Raw genomic sequence first — 11,783 nt, 5'->3', positions numbered from 1 at the left:
AAACAAAAAAGACACTTTAATGTCTCTATTTGTCATTTTGTCTTGCAAAGCAGACTGGAGTAGATCATGACAATCTTGTGCATGTCTGTGAAGCAGAAGTCGTTTGTCAATCAAATAATTTTGAATCGAAAATCGTTTGAATCGAGAATTGAAAATCGATTCTGAATCGAATCGCAGACCCAAAAATCGTAATCGAATCGAATCGCGAGACAGTCAAAGATTCCCAGCCCTAATCATTACTACTATTTAATATAATGTCTGATAAAACTAAATGCTTTAAGGATTACAATTGAGGCAAACGACAAAATGAAATAATGTATTTTAATTTATATAAATAATTTAAAAATGCATTTAAATGCATTTTAGCCGTTATAGTTAATATGCAAATTGGTCATCAAGAGGGAGCTACAAAAGAAAAATGCTTTTTCAGGGGGCACTCAAAAGCTACTATGTATTTAAACAATAATCACTTATACTACATCCAGGGCATGTTTTTGTATTTTGTGCATGGAATATTTATGGAATTACCCCTTTTCACTCAGTAGATTTGAAAATTATATTGAAATACTTTCTACTCCTACTTTTTCAAAAATTTCTCTCATCCTCTGCGGATGACACAATAAAAGGTAAAGTCAACTGACTTTCATTGATTGACTGAGTCACACGGAGGACCACTACCCAGGGGGCATTGACGTTGATAACGGATCCAGAGACGCAAGATATTCCCCATCCATGGCCCTATCTGAGGGCATTGTGTCAGTCCCACCAACTATTTGTGGTGAATGTGTTTACCGCCAGCCTAAAAACGACCAGATTCTGGGTTCTGGCATTCTACCATTTGATTTAAAAAAAAATTGCCTATATTTCTGAGTATGTACTTTGATACTTGTTTTACTCTGGTTGCGAAATGACATACTTCCTGGTCTGCTTTGTTTAACCTGTTTTGTGGCTGTGGTTGGGAAAACACGAGAGTATTTTTTATTTCAGTCCCAAATAGCAGCATCAGCAACTATGAAATAAAAGATACGTTATAACAATGTCAGGAATATCCAGTGTGTGTTGTAGGTGCGGTGGGTGGCGTAAGCCTGGAAAACATTGCAGGGCAGCATTCCATCCCTCAGTCTTTTTCCACAGCATATGTCTGATCATGTCTCAGCGTCAGGGCGGCACTGATGTGCTTGAGAAACACACACAAAATAGTGTACAGTATTTAAATCAGGTTCTATGAATAGTCATGAGTGTAAAAGTGGCCTGAGTTATGACTGACATCTTCCTGCATAAAGGGACAATCAAGAGGAAGAAAGGAAAAAAAGTCATTAATGTCATATCATTTAAGTTGTGTTTGCCACGTGATGTTTCACTCCCCCCCCCCCCCCCCCCCCCCCCCAGATTCCATTCAATATAGTATTTAGATATTTACAAGGTCAAACTTAAATTGATTTCCTGCTGAAGAGTGTAGGTTTAATTGGAATAAATAACCACCTGCCATCCAACATGTTTTTAAAAAAATATTCATGTGTTCTCAAGGGGAACAAAAATTAAATACAAATTAGCTTTATTTGTTTTCAAATGACTTTTAAGGGTGCTGGTGTGTTTATTGTTAATGAATTGTAAACATTCCAAACAGCCAGCTCTGAAATACACTGAGCTGCGTGTGATTCACTGTCTAGAATATTGTGGAAAAACATCTTCTGCACTCAAGGTGAGGCTGTGTTTAATGTTGAATTCAAAACCACATTTGGACTCGAGGTAAAATGGGAAAACTACAGTAACCCAAAATACCATATCATGACCATCACATATTTACACCATCATGGAGCTTATCTGTTATTAGCTCAACAAGCACGCACCTCCAGGTTCAGCCAATAGAGGTCAGGCGTGTACTACTTTTTTTTTTATTATTATTAAAGTGGCAATAACGTGGTTATTTACAAAAGTCACAAATTGTGTTCTCACGGGCCAAATCATCAGTTACTCAAACACTAAAGAGTGCAACTTGTACAGAGACCATCTAAGTAACATGACCTCACATTCAAAGCTAAACAAAGGTTTTAAGGACAGAAAAGTTTTTTATGGCATCACCTGTTCCTTTGATTTAGAACAGAGAAGAAAATGTGTCACTTAGAACAGCAAGGCTTTAAATGTTGCAAACCACAATGCCAAATCATCACCAACATAAAAGTGATTTGCTAAGTTTCGCAGCAGGAGAGAAGATGAATGATGTGTTTGTGTTGTAGGCCTTGAAAACTTCCTATTTTGTTCTTTCTTCACCCTTTCAGTACCCCGAGAAAGGCTTCTCACAGCGGACTCAAAACAAACAGCTGCTGTGGGATTTCCTGGACACATTGTCCTCGCTACTTTTCTACAGTTCTTAACAGCCATACAGCACATAAACCCTACAATGTGGCAATTAACTGCTTGCTGCATTTCAAAGACTGAGGGGTGAAAACCTGCACAGAATTGGAATTTAGTAGGATTTCACACAGAATGTAAATAACCAGTAATTTGTATAAAAAACTTTTTAGGGTTGGGGGTGGGGCAGGAAATAATTGCCTGACTCTAAGCAAATCACATATAGCAAATTTTTGTATGATGTGCTATTAAATTGCTTTGTCATCAAGCTGAAGCAAAACATCTTCACACAACATCTAATAACACAGATGGTACACTTAATTAGTCTTTTAACACAGGTAAGCTCTGTGATTGGCTGGCAACCAGGGTGTCCCCCACCTACTGCCCAAAGCCAGCTGAGATAGGCTCCAGCACCCTCCGCGACCCTTGTGAGGAATGAGCGGTCAAGAAAATGGATGGACGGAACACATGTAAGCTTTGCAGTTGGCTTCAAAACATTGTCCTGTACATCAGGGGTCCCAAATAGGGCTGGGAATCATTGACTGTCTCACGATTCGATTCGATTACGATTTTGGGTCTACGATTCGATTCAGAATCGATTTTTGATTCTCAATTCAAACGATTTTCGATTCAACATTATTTGATTGACAAATGATTTCTGCTTCAATTTACAGATATGCACAACATTGTCATGATCCACTCCAGTCTGCTTTGCAAGACAAAATGACAGTAGAGACATTGAAGTGTCTTTTTTTTTTGTTTACACATTTTTTAATTTTGTATTGTAAGTGCCTTTTTCCACAAAAACAGCATGTGGGCTACAACTGCCTTTTCCCCTTCATTTCTAATTTAAATAAAATCGATTTTTGGATATTAAATATCGATCCTGAATCTTAATAAATGAGAATCTTGATTTTTATATTAATTTATTTTTGGCACACCCCTATTGATTTTCTTTCGCTTCTCTCCACGCATCTCTTGATCGCATATTTTGGCAAAACCTTGTTCATGTAACTGAAAATCCTTAAAAGTGGGTTTTTCATTTATTTCAATGAAAACATCAAACCGAGTAATGTCGGTTTATGTGTCGCACCCAATGCATGTGCGCTTCATTATTATTGCTCTTTTTATTTCCATTTATATATTATTTTTTAAATATAATTTCGAATTATATTTTTTTATATCCATGCATTTTTATTTTCACTTTTAGTCATTTACTTATTTATTAAGTCATTTATTTATTTTAAATTTTGGCAGTTTTGGTTATATGGTAGGGGCGCTCACGGATGTTTCAGCAACATGTCAAGTGCATGTCGGAAGTTGATCAATGACTTGCGCACTCGATATCGCAACGTATGCCCGCAGGAAAAATGGGGCCCCACACTGACGATGTGTACTCTGCGTATAGGATGCGGCCGCCTTGATATACAGTCATAAAGGGTAGGCTAACGGCTATGTATGTCAGAATAAAAGTATACCTAGCTGTTGTTTGCGCTGGTGGTCATCAGATTAAACTGCTCGTGTCGATGTTAATAATTGCGTCTCATGAAAAACTTCAACTTCGAGCCATATTCAAACTGCGAAGTTGCTGCCCGACGAAGCTCTCAACATGAGCATCCTACATGTGACCAAACGAGGTAGGCTATGTGCAGAGGCATAAAAAAGAAAAAGAAAGTTAAGAAATTGCTTAAGCCTTGCACTATACCCCAAACGCTTTACTTGACTACTAGTGGTGGTCTTCTCTCTCCCTCTACCTCCCTCCTGCCCTCTTTCCCCACTGGAAAAACTCGAAATCTTGCCAAGAACATTTGTCTTATTTCTAGTCAAATTATGCCTATGTGCTTAATTTTAGACAACATGACTTATAGCCAAAATTACACAAAGATGGAAACCCCTTGTTTCAAGACAGTGCATCTTGAATATCTTGTTAAGTGAGAAAATCTTGAAATGATCTTTTTTTGAGGAATATTTTAGATGAAATAAGCTTTTTTGACACATCAAGATATTTTGTATGCATATCAGATGTAGGTTGTATGATGAATGATCTTGTTTCAAGAAAGAAACCAAACTTGAATTGAGACAACACAGCTTTATTGAAACAGCAGATCAAAACCTTCTCCCGAATCACAGCCCCTGCAGTCATAATTGATATTAACAGTGACATGCAATGATGACGGTGAGCTCATATTTCACTGGAATGTACATTACATTATTAAAGTTAAAGGGATACTTGACTCATTGAGCCATTTTCAGCAGTAAAAAGTTATTTTGGCCAGAATAAATTTGATAACATCATTATTATTATTATTATTATTATTATTATTATTATTATTATTATTATTATTATTATTATTATTATTATTATTACTAATAACTTTAAAAATTATTTTTTCCACTTGCTGTCGACTGAAGATTGACATCACCTGTGCTGAGGAAGTAGGTAATGACCAATCATGGCTCATCTGTTTTCTGGGTTTGGTCAGCATACCGAGCCGTGATTGGTAGTTATTTCCTCAGCACAGGTTATGTCATCTTCAGTTGACAGCAAGTGGAATAATTTGTATTTAAAGCTATTAATTGAATATGGAAACTAATGAAGTTACCAAATTCATTCTGGACAAAATATTAACTTTTTTCTACTGAAAATGGCTCAATGAGTCAAGTATCCCTTTAACTCTGAGCTCAACTCAACTTCATGCCTTTAACGTAATAATATGGTGTAAAATCCACACAGTTTTTAGTATTCATAAAAATATTTGCATGTGCAAGATGATGAATCTCTACCTCATAAGATAAATACTGTTCATTCCAATCAATTGTAGATAGAGGTTGGCATTCAAAACAATACACTGCTGAGGAAATAGGTAGGTCCACCTGTTTTAATGGGTCTGGTCAGCACACTGATCCATGATGTGTTGTTACATGTTTCCTCAGCAGTCAGCACGCATCATGTCTTCAGTCAATAGCAAGTGGCAAAATGAATTTTTAAAGGTATTTACTGTTCATGGAAAAAAATGAAGTTATTACATTAATTATTGACAAAATACAGTATTATCTCCTTACTTCTGAAAATGGCTCAATGAGTTAAGTATCTTTTTAAAGCATAAATGCAACTATTACATTACCTGTGTCAGTCTCAGGGTTTCTCTGCCATGGCGAAGAAATGCAGTTGCAAGTTTTGAAAGGTTAACTTTAATGCAACTCTGGATAGGTTCTTGCAAATCATGCTGAAAAAGATGAATAAGCATCATATTATTAAATGAAAATTTATGACCTCATATTTGTCCTTAGTTCATCACATATTTCAATTAAGGTTGGCAACTTTTGAATAAATAAATAAATAAATAAATAAATAAATAAATATCTAGGTAATAACTTTATGGTTTATCTAAAATACCTAATTCTCTATTTTTGTAAAGATGTAAAGATCTCTTCTATTTTTTGTAAAAATGTTTTAACATAACTATTAGACTTGTGTTATACTCATAATAATAATAATAATAACAATAACAATAATAATAATAATAATAATAATAATAATAATTATTATTATTATTATTATTATTATTATTATTATTACTATTATTATTATAGCACAGGTAACCATTTGAACTAAAGCAAGCACATGTTTACGAACTCTGTTTTGAGTTACCACGGTTGACTGACCTTCAGTCACTGGAGTGCACGTTTTTATTATCATCAGTCCGGTCTGTTGTGGCTGTCTTCTCGTAGTTTACGCCTCTGGTAAACGGCGAGATGATCCGTCCTCCTAGGTTTCTTGCACATGGAGATGATGCGCGTGCGTTCGCGTTCACTCGGTACTCGAGTCGAGTAGCCATCAATGCCACACAGTACGCGAAAGTCCGGGATGCGGCTGTCATTGGAATTAATGTGAGTCCATGTGAGTCAGCGCCAAAAATACATAACACAAGAAGACGATTCGAAATGGCTCAAATAAAAAGAAGACAAGGAAGCCAAGATGCGCCGCAGCAATTACGACGATCGTAATCCAGTCGTTGTTATGGTAACTCCCACCAGCACCACTTTGCGACAACCCACGTACGGCAACGTTTGTCTCCCTGGCTGCGCGAGTGAGCGCCATCTATCTACGCTAACGTCCGGTGGAGCAAGCGACTCATTCGGTAAGTATTCTCCTCAACTAAAGCTGTTGCTTTAACGTTGTTACGTTATGTCCTACGTTCCTAGTTTTTACGTCGTCATGTAAATTGACGTTTACCTTAACTATTATGTATTGTATGACTTTTGTGAACTATTACAGGGAACATCCTGTACACAAGCTAAACCTAAGTGAAACAGCTAGCTTACCCATTAGCATGGAGAGATTGGGCGTTGTCACCATATCAGTTTTAAGGGGTAATGTATTACTTTTAAATATATGCAGATATTGGGAAACTTTAATTTCACGACTTGATTGAGTCCAGACTAAAAACGGGCATTTTATTTTTGTTGCTCGTCATTCAACTGCGTCTGGGTCCCCTTCCGCCATCATCAGCCCGCCATTTTTATTTTTTTATTTTTAAAGCTGAAATAACCTGTAATGCAGTTACAGGTTGTCAATTGATGACGTTTATTTGTAATTTGAAAACATCTTAATGTCAGTATATCACTTTGTGCTTTACAGCAAACTCGCCTGCTGCTCGTGCCAGTGCAGGTGTTGGTCAGTCAAGCGCCCTTGGCCAAGCACTACAATGTGCTACAGGCTTTGTTTAAAAGAAGAAAACATGGAAACTACCAGGAGGTTTCTCAGCTTTCGGACTTGTAATTAAGGACACTAGACATGTAAGTCATCGTTGATTGTGCATAATTGATACAAGGCACTAGACACTCACTGTTTTAGATTTGGGTTTCCATGTCTAAAGCAATTTACTCATTTGTCAATTTTGATAAAATATTTTATAGGTGATGGATGAGCTGCGACGCATTCTGGACATGAGAAACTGTAACTTCATCTGTGCAGGTTTTTGGTGTGTCCAAAAAGATGCTGAAATCACCAATGGGAATGGACAAAGGTAAATTTTTTTTTGTTTTCTTCTTTTCTGTTTTTTTTTTTTTTTGTGATCACAGTGAGGTTAAGGGGTTAAGTATGGAGGACCAAAAATGCCTAAATAAATAAATACAAGTGAAAGTTAAAACAGACATAAAAAATATAATTCAAAAAATAAATATAAAAGAATAAATATAAATGGTAATAGAAATATTGTTGAGGGTATGTATGTATATAAACGTTCTGCTCTCATTTATTTCATGGTGCAGACGTAAGCATGAAATGTTATTCAAATGAGTGGCGGTAGGGCTGTGCAATTAATTGAAATTCTGTTATAATTAAATTACTACACTCCACAATTACAAAATCAGCATAATAATAAATAAAATATTAACACTTATTTATTTTCACCTCACGTCCTTCTAACTGGGTGAAGCGTCAACGATATTTTATTATTAGGTTGATGTTATCTGCCTAGTTGGGGGTAAGCTAAAGATGGAGACATTTTCCTCAGAATGGTACAGTGTGTTTAAGTACTTAAATGCTAGAGCTTTCAAACAATTAAAATTTTTAATCAGATTAACCACATCTTAGAATTTTGATTAATCATGATTAATCACTTAATTAAAAGGCTTTTTTTTTTTTTTAAATCAACAGTTTTATGCCCACCAAATTTAAAGAGCACCTGTTTTGGCATTTAATGTTATAAGGATGCCTTCAAAAAAAATTTATCCACTGTACATGCTCATCATCCTCTTTTCTAATCAGTTAATTACTTGCATAATTTGAAAAGGAAAAAAAAAAGACCCTGATTAGAAAAAAAAGACATGATTAATGCGATATTTTTTGTGATTAATTGATTAGTTAACACTTTAACTTTGACAGAATTATTAAATACTGAATCTTTTTTTTTTCTTTTCCAACAGTGCAAGAGGCAGTTGAAATTTTGAGTGTGTTGCCATCACTGGTCCCCTAGCTCCGTTTCTGCTCCAACGAAGAAAGTGAGAGATCTAAGTCAGGCTGTGGCGCATGCCATTGAGGTGAGCAATGCAAAATATATGGGACCATGTTGACTTTATTTTTGAAAAATGTAAGCTAACTGAACTCTTCTGCTTTCTTCAACTGAGTATTTATATGCTTTTTCTTCCTTTTCTTTTGCATTCTGTTTGGTTAAAAAGTTAAAGGGATACTTGATTAATTGAGCCATTTTCAGCAGTAAAATGTTAATATTTTGTCTATAATTAATGTGGAAACTTCATTATTTTTCATGTATAATTATGCTGCATTCGAGAATGATCGGAAGTCGGACATATCAGTTGTTTTTTCCCAGTTCCGACCTGAAAGTGTTTGAGGCGAAAGTAAACAACCAAAGTGTTGGATAGTGTTAAATTGTTTTTTATTTTGGTTCTTAAAACAAATTTTTGACCTCCAGCAAACTTGCGTATAATTTGTATAATTTCGTGCAGGGAGATAGCGGCATACTGTCACGTACGTTGTGTTACGTGACGTTATGTTGAATTTATGAATTCTTTATGAATAAAGAAAGGTATCTAGTTTTATACTCGAGTAAATTGTGTTTCACCATTTACGGTCTGCATTTCCAAAGGGGAAACCGTTGTAGAGACGTCACTTATAGTACTTCAGAATTCGGGGTCTTTCTTTTTTTTTTTTCCGAATTCGCAAGTGGAATTTCCGAGTTCAACGGAGCGTCCCGGTACACACTTCCTGGTTTGAACTCGGAAAAGTCCGACTTCCGACCATCCTCGAATGCAGCATTAGTAGCTTTTTAAAAAGTTTTTTTATCTACTTCCTGTCGACTAAGGATGACATCACCTGTGCTGAAGAAGTAGGTAACAACCAATCATGGATCAATTTACTGACCAAACCCAGAAAACAGGTGAGCCATTGGCCTTTACCTACTTCCTCAGCACAGGTGATGCCATCATTGACAGCAAGTAGAAAAAAAATACTTTTTAAAGGTACTAATTGTACGTAAAAAATAATGAAGTTGTCAAATTCATTCTGGACAAAATATTAACTTTTCACTGCTGAAAATTGTCCAATGAGTCAAGTATCCTTTTATTAAGATATTGCTTTCTCTACAAAGTAACATTTAGTATTTGATTGCACCCAACCTATTTACCGTAGGGCCAAAGTTCCAGAGAAATATAACCATTATTCTGACAGAAGGATGTCTTATGTGTTTTAGGAAAACCAAGACCCTAATTCCTACTTGAGGAAGCACCCTCTCACTTGCCCGGTACTGATTGTTGGCTCGTCCAAATGTCTTCTAGCTGTAGGAGATGTGCCCTCAACTGCATTTCCCAAACACAAGGTCACTAAAGGTGTTTTATAACTGATGGCATACTATACACTCTACATCTGACATACCCTAAGTGTGTCGCCACTCCGCTGTCACTCATACAAACAGTGGACAACATTCATGAGAGAGATCTTACATCATCTTACGCAAAAAAAAGCAGGGCTGAGTGGGAGGCTTTTATTGGCCAGTAAGCGTGTGGGATGCAAAATGGCTCCCCCTTTTTCCCTGAGGTTGCTATCAACACATAATGATGGATAATTGGTCTGATGTTCAGTTTGTGAGACCTCTAAAGTTTTAAGCACTTAAGGCAAATGTTACGAGCAGAGCAATTGTTTATGTGGTTTATATATATTTTTCGTGTATGCATTGTATATGTTTGGAAAATATTTTTGTTATGATATATGTAGCTTTCGCCCGACAAAAATGCATGCCAGTGGAAATATGCATCAACCTGGAAACGGTGTATTTTTAATAAATATTGAATGTGAGACTAATTATCACTTATTTGCCTTATTTGGAGCTGGTAATTAATGTCTTATATTGAGAACTTACTGTCATGATTTGAAGCTGATAATGTCTTAAATTGAGAATAGTATTACTTGTAATTATGACTCAAAAACCCTTAATAGTATTCTGTTTTCCTAACTTTAAGATAATTGTGTCTCAAAATGCCTCTTTCTAATCTTACTTCAAGTAGATAACTTTCTTAAATCTAGACCAATTACTCACATATACGACTTAAAATAAGTGAAATATACTTGAAATGATCAGAATGGTACCAAAATTCATGCTGGCTTTCAGGAGAAAATACTACTTTCAAGCATTACAACCTTATTATAAGACAGAAAAATCTGACTACCCAAGTAAAATATAACCAAAATTTGAGTTATTAGAGCTTATTTTAAGACAATTTAAGTCCTATCAGTCTTAGGAATTATGTCTTATTTCAAGAAATCTTAGTAAGACAATTTTCACGTGTTCCATTGGCAGATTTTTTTTGCTTAATTCAAGCAAAAATATCTTGTTTCATTATTTTTTTTTACTCATTTTTAGATCAGCATTTTTTCCAGTGCCACAATAAGTATATTTCCAGGTGATCTATCTTTTTTATTGTAACCAATTTCATTGGTTGTTTGGCTAACCAATAAAATTGGTATGCCTGTAACCACCTGGAATGGTCAATGTCTGACCAATCTATTGGTTAAATCTTTTACTGCCACACGTTATCAAAACATTATTATTCACGTCATGCTTGAAAGCGTTCTATTTCATCAGATTTCGTCATCTTTCATTGTAATTTGATACACGGGCAGCCCATTGAAGAGATACAATGCTGCTATCTGGTGGCCATAGTTAGTGAGTGTTTTTGATTCCACAACCCATTGACCAGGCAGTGCTGCACTTAGATGTTGCACTGCCCATTGATTTAAAAAAACAAAAAAACGTTGACGTCATTTAACGTTTATGGCGGCATACATTGTGATTTTATTAATCGTGATTAAACGTTTTTGGCAGTCAAAGAGTTAATGAAGCCAATATGAGCTTAACCTACTGTTTGTTTGTTTTTTGTTTTTTTTAAACAATCCATTTTTTACGGAAGCGTATTGCATTCGCTTGGAAAAAAAAAAATCCTGTTTTTCTAACAAATTTTTTGGGGAGCTTTGGGGGGTTTTTGAGTATTTTTTTTCTGTTTTTCTGAATATTTTTTTCTGCTTTACTGTTTTTTTTCCTGTCAAAAAAATAAATAAAAAATCCGAAAAACAGAAAAAAATTACTCCAAAAAACAGACAAAAAAAATATTCCAAAAAACAGACAAAAAAAAAATTCTTCCAAAAAACAGAGCACCAACTGTTTTTCAGAGTATATTTTTTTTTAACCTCTAAACTCCAAATGACTTGTTGCAGACCACTGACCTGTATATATGACTGGCTAGCCTATAGCCCATACACAGTGTAAGCTGTTGAAGTCACAGGGCAGCCATCTTGTTACTCCCACCTCGCAAGCAGACTACTGTGGGCAGTTAGTATAAGGCCGCAGGCGGAGTGGGGGGTTTGTGCTGGTGTGGTCACTATTTTTTTTAACAAAGAAAAAAAAAAAAAACGA

General features: G+C 35.6%; 1 pseudogene across 1 annotated transcript in view; it reads left to right on the top strand.

Moving 5' to 3' along the window:
* Nucleotides 1-11,783, top strand: part of LOC144031783 (ribonucleoside-diphosphate reductase large subunit-like) — a 29,500-nt pseudogene that overhangs the window by 1,873 nt on the left and 15,844 nt on the right. The window lies entirely within an intron of this gene.

This window comes from Festucalex cinctus, chromosome 1 (assembly GCF_051991245.1).
Source record: "Festucalex cinctus isolate MCC-2025b chromosome 1, RoL_Fcin_1.0, whole genome shotgun sequence".
Taxonomy (NCBI): domain Eukaryota; kingdom Metazoa; phylum Chordata; class Actinopteri; order Syngnathiformes; family Syngnathidae; genus Festucalex; species Festucalex cinctus.
Note: the sequence above shows the minus strand (reverse complement) of the source record. Positions and strands in the feature narration are given on the sequence as shown.